A 6421-nucleotide genomic window follows, 5' to 3' on the forward strand; every position below is an offset into this window, starting at 1 on the left:
CTAACCCTAACCCTAACCCTAACCCTAACCCTAACCCTAACCCTAACCCTAACCCTAACCCTAACCCTAACCCTAACCCTAACCCTAACCCTAACCCTAACCCTAACCCTAACCCTAACCCTAACCCTAACCCTAACCCTAACCCTAACCCTAACCCTAACCCTAACCCTAACCCTAACCCTAACCCTAACCCTAACCCTAACCCTAACCCTAACCCTAACCCTAACCCTAACCCTAACCCTAACCCTAACCCTAACCCTAACCCTAACCCTAACCCTAACCCTAACCCTAACCCTAACCCTAACCCTAACCCTAACCCTAACCCTAACCCTAACCCTAACCCTAACCCTAACCCTAACCCTAACCCTAACCCTAACCCTAACCCTAACCCTAACCCTAACCCTAACCCTAACCCTAACCCTAACCCTAACCCTAACCCTAACCCTAACCCTAACCCTAACCCTAACCCTAACCCTAACCCTAACCCTAACCCTAACCCTAACCCTAACCCTAACCCTAACCCTAACCCTAACCCTAACCCTAACCCTAACCCTAACCCTAACCCTAACCCTAACCCTAACCCTAACCCTAACCCTAACCCTAACCCTAACCCTAACCCTAACCCTAACCCTAACCCTAACCCTAACCCTAACCCTAACCCTAACCCTAACCCTAACCCTAACCCTAACCCTAACCCTAACCCTAACCCTAACCCTAACCCTAACCCTAACCCTAACCCTAACCCTAACCCTAACCCTAACCCTAACCCTAACCCTAACCCTAACCCTAACCCTAACCCTAACCCTAACCCTAACCCTAACCCTAACCCTAACCCTAACCCTAACCCTAACCCTAACCCTAACCCTAACCCTAACCCTAACCCTAACCCTAACCCTAACCCTAACCCTAACCCTAACCCTAACCCTAACCCTAACCCTAACCCTAACCCTAACCCTAACCCTAACCCTAACCCTAACCCTAACCCTAACCCTAACCCTAACCCTAACCCTAACCCTAACCCTAACCCTAACCCTAACCCTAACCCTAACCCTAACCCTAACCCTAACCCTAACCCTAACCCTAACCCTAACCCTAACCCTAACCCTAACCCTAACCCTAACCCTAACCCTAACCCTAACCCTAACCCTAACCCTAACCCTAACCCTAACCCTAACCCTAACCCTAACCCTAACCCTAACCCTAACCCTAACCCTAACCCTAACCCTAACCCTAACCCTAACCCTAACCCTAACCCTAACCCTAACCCTAACCCTAACCCTAACCCTAACCCTAACCCTAACCCTAACCCTAACCCTAACCCTAACCCTAACCCTAACCCTAACCCTAACCCTAACCCTAACCCTAACCCTAACCCTAACCCTAACCCTAACCCTAACCCTAACCCTAACCCTAACCCTAACCCTAACCCTAACCCTAACCCTAACCCTAACCCTAACCCTAACCCTAACCCTAACCCTAACCCTAACCCTAACCCTAACCCTAACCCTAACCCTAACCCTAACCCTAACCCTAACCCTAACCCTAACCCTAACCCTAACCCTAACCCTAACCCTAACCCTAACCCTAACCCTAACCCTAACCCTAACCCTAACCCTAACCCTAACCCTAACCCTAACCCTAACCCTAACCCTAACCCTAACCCTAACCCTAACCCTAACCCTAACCCTAACCCTAACCCTAACCCTAACCCTAACCCTAACCCTAACCCTAACCCTAACCCTAACCCTAACCCTAACCCTAACCCTAACCCTAACCCTAACCCTAACCCTAACCCTAACCCTAACCCTAACCCTAACCCTAACCCTAACCCTAACCCTAACCCTAACCCTAACCCTAACCCTAACCCTAACCCTAACCCTAACCCTAACCCTAACCCTAACCCTAACCCTAACCCTAACCCTAACCCTAACCCTAACCCTAACCCTAACCCTAACCCTAACCCTAACCCTAACCCTAACCCTAACCCTAACCCTAACCCTAACCCTAACCCTAACCCTAACCCTAACCCTAACCCTAACCCTAACCCTAACCCTAACCCTAACCCTAACCCTAACCCTAACCCTAACCCTAACCCTAACCCTAACCCTAACCCTAACCCTAACCCTAACCCTAACCCTAACCCTAACCCTAACCCTAACCCTAACCCTAACCCTAACCCTAACCCTAACCCTAACCCTAACCCTAACCCTAACCCTAACCCTAACCCTAACCCTAACCCTAACCCTAACCCTAACCCTAACCCTAACCCTAACCCTAACCCTAACCCTAACCCTAACCCTAACCCTAACCCTAACCCTAACCCTAACCCTAACCCTAACCCTAACCCTAACCCTAACCCTAACCCTAACCCTAACCCTAACCCTAACCCTAACCCTAACCCTAACCCTAACCCTAACCCTAACCCTAACCCTAACCCTAACCCTAACCCTAACCCTAACCCTAACCCTAACCCTAACCCTAACCCTAACCCTAACCCTAACCCTAACCCTAACCCTAACCCTAACCCTAACCCTAACCCTAACCCTAACCCTAACCCTAACCCTAACCCTAACCCTAACCCTAACCCTAACCCTAACCCTAACCCTAACCCTAACCCTAACCCTAACCCTAACCCTAACCCTAACCCTAACCCTAACCCTAACCCTAACCCTAACCCTAACCCTAACCCTAACCCTAACCCTAACCCTAACCCTAACCCTAACCCTAACCCTAACCCTAACCCTAACCCTAACCCTAACCCTAACCCTAACCCTAACCCTAACCCTAACCCTAACCCTAACCCTAACCCTAACCCTAACCCTAACCCTAACCCTAACCCTAACCCTAACCCTAACCCTAACCCTAACCCTAACCCTAACCCTAACCCTAACCCTAACCCTAACCCTAACCCTAACCCTAACCCTAACCCTAACCCTAACCCTAACCCTAACCCTAACCCTAACCCTAACCCTAACCCTAACCCTAACCCTAACCCTAACCCTAACCCTAACCCTAACCCTAACCCTAACCCTAACCCTAACCCTAACCCTAACCCTAACCCTAACCCTAACCCTAACCCTAACCCTAACCCTAACCCTAACCCTAACCCTAACCCTAACCCTAACCCTAACCCTAACCCTAACCCTAACCCTAACCCTAACCCTAACCCTAACCCTAACCCTAACCCTAACCCTAACCCTAACCCTAACCCTAACCCTAACCCTAACCCTAACCCTAACCCTAACCCTAACCCTAACCCTAACCCTAACCCTAACCCTAACCCTAACCCTAACCCTAACCCTAACCCTAACCCTAACCCTAACCCTAACCCTAACCCTAACCCTAACCCTAACCCTAACCCTAACCCTAACCCTAACCCTAACCCTAACCCTAACCCTAACCCTAACCCTAACCCTAACCCTAACCCTAACCCTAACCCTAACCCTAACCCTAACCCTAACCCTAACCCTAACCCTAACCCTAACCCTAACCCTAACCCTAACCCTAACCCTAACCCTAACCCTAACCCTAACCCTAACCCTAACCCTAACCCTAACCCTAACCCTAACCCTAACCCTAACCCTAACCCTAACCCTAACCCTAACCCTAACCCTAACCCTAACCCTAACCCTAACCCTAACCCTAACCCTAACCCTAACCCTAACCCTAACCCTAACCCTAACCCTAACCCTAACCCTAACCCTAACCCTAACCCTAACCCTAACCCTAACCCTAACCCTAACCCTAACCCTAACCCTAACCCTAACCCTAACCCTAACCCTAACCCTAACCCTAACCCTAACCCTAACCCTAACCCTAACCCTAACCCTAACCCTAACCCTAACCCTAACCCTAACCCTAACCCTAACCCTAACCCTAACCCTAACCCTAACCCTAACCCTAACCCTAACCCTAACCCTAACCCTAACCCTAACCCTAACCCTAACCCTAACCCTAACCCTAACCCTAACCCTAACCCTAACCCTAACCCTAACCCTAACCCTAACCCTAACCCTAACCCTAACCCTAACCCTAACCCTAACCCTAACCCTAACCCTAACCCTAACCCTAACCCTAACCCTAACCCTAACCCTAACCCTAACCCTAACCCTAACCCTAACCCTAACCCTAACCCTAACCCTAACCCTAACCCTAACCCTAACCCTAACCCTAACCCTAACCCTAACCCTAACCCTAACCCTAACCCTAACCCTAACCCTAACCCTAACCCTAACCCTAACCCTAACCCTAACCCTAACCCTAACCCTAACCCTAACCCTAACCCTAACCCTAACCCTAACCCTAACCCTAACCCTAACCCTAACCCTAACCCTAACCCTAACCCTAACCCTAACCCTAACCCTAACCCTAACCCTAACCCTAACCCTAACCCTAACCCTAACCCTAACCCTAACCCTAACCCTAACCCTAACCCTAACCCTAACCCTAACCCTAACCCTAACCCTAACCCTAACCCTAACCCTAACCCTAACCCTAACCCTAACCCTAACCCTAACCCTAACCCTAACCCTAACCCTAACCCTAACCCTAACCCTAACCCTAACCCTAACCCTAACCCTAACCCTAACCCTAACCCTAACCCTAACCCTAACCCTAACCCTAACCCTAACCCTAACCCTAACCCTAACCCTAACCCTAACCCTAACCCTAACCCTAACCCTAACCCTAACCCTAACCCTAACCCTAACCCTAACCCTAACCCTAACCCTAACCCTAACCCTAACCCTAACCCTAACCCTAACCCTAACCCTAACCCTAACCCTAACCCTAACCCTAACCCTAACCCTAACCCTAACCCTAACCCTAACCCTAACCCTAACCCTAACCCTAACCCTAACCCTAACCCTAACCCTAACCCTAACCCTAACCCTAACCCTAACCCTAACCCTAACCCTAACCCTAACCCTAACCCTAACCCTAACCCTAACCCTAACCCTAACCCTAACCCTAACCCTAACCCTAACCCTAACCCTAACCCTAACCCTAACCCTAACCCTAACCCTAACCCTAACCCTAACCCTAACCCTAACCCTAACCCTAACCCTAACCCTAACCCTAACCCTAACCCTAACCCTAACCCTAACCCTAACCCTAACCCTAACCCTAACCCTAACCCTAACCCTAACCCTAACCCTAACCCTAACCCTAACCCTAACCCTAACCCTAACCCTAACCCTAACCCTAACCCTAACCCTAACCCTAACCCTAACCCTAACCCTAACCCTAACCCTAACCCTAACCCTAACCCTAACCCTAACCCTAACCCTAACCCTAACCCTAACCCTAACCCTAACCCTAACCCTAACCCTAACCCTAACCCTAACCCTAACCCTAACCCTAACCCTAACCCTAACCCTAACCCTAACCCTAACCCTAACCCTAACCCTAACCCTAACCCTAACCCTAACCCTAACCCTAACCCTAACCCTAACCCTAACCCTAACCCTAACCCTAACCCTAACCCTAACCCTAACCCTAACCCTAACCCTAACCCTAACCCTAACCCTAACCCTAACCCTAACCCTAACCCTAACCCTAACCCTAACCCTAACCCTAACCCTAACCCTAACCCTAACCCTAACCCTAACCCTAACCCTAACCCTAACCCTAACCCTAACCCTAACCCTAACCCTAACCCTAACCCTAACCCTAACCCTAACCCTAACCCTAACCCTAACCCTAACCCTAACCCTAACCCTAACCCTAACCCTAACCCTAACCCTAACCCTAACCCTAACCCTAACCCTAACCCTAACCCTAACCCTAACCCTAACCCTAACCCTAACCCTAACCCTAACCCTAACCCTAACCCTAACCCTAACCCTAACCCTAACCCTAACCCTAACCCTAACCCTAACCCTAACCCTAACCCTAACCCTAACCCTAACCCTAACCCTAACCCTAACCCTAACCCTAACCCTAACCCTAACCCTAACCCTAACCCTAACCCTAACCCTAACCCTAACCCTAACCCTAACCCTAACCCTAACCCTAACCCTAACCCTAACCCTAACCCTAACCCTAACCCTAACCCTAACCCTAACCCTAACCCTAACCCTAACCCTAACCCTAACCCTAACCCTAACCCTAACCCTAACCCTAACCCTAACCCTAACCCTAACCCTAACCCTAACCCTAACCCTAACCCTAACCCTAACCCTAACCCTAACCCTAACCCTAACCCTAACCCTAACCCTAACCCTAACCCTAACCCTAACCCTAACCCTAACCCTAACCCTAACCCTAACCCTAACCCTAACCCTAACCCTAACCCTAACCCTAACCCTAACCCTAACCCTAACCCTAACCCTAACCCTAACCCTAACCCTAACCCTAACCCTAACCCTAACCCTAACCCTAACCCTAACCCTAACCCTAACCCTAACCCTAACCCTAACCC

Source organism: Loxodonta africana, chromosome 17, assembly GCF_030014295.1.
Source record: "Loxodonta africana isolate mLoxAfr1 chromosome 17, mLoxAfr1.hap2, whole genome shotgun sequence".
In the NCBI taxonomy this organism is placed as follows: domain Eukaryota; kingdom Metazoa; phylum Chordata; class Mammalia; order Proboscidea; family Elephantidae; genus Loxodonta; species Loxodonta africana.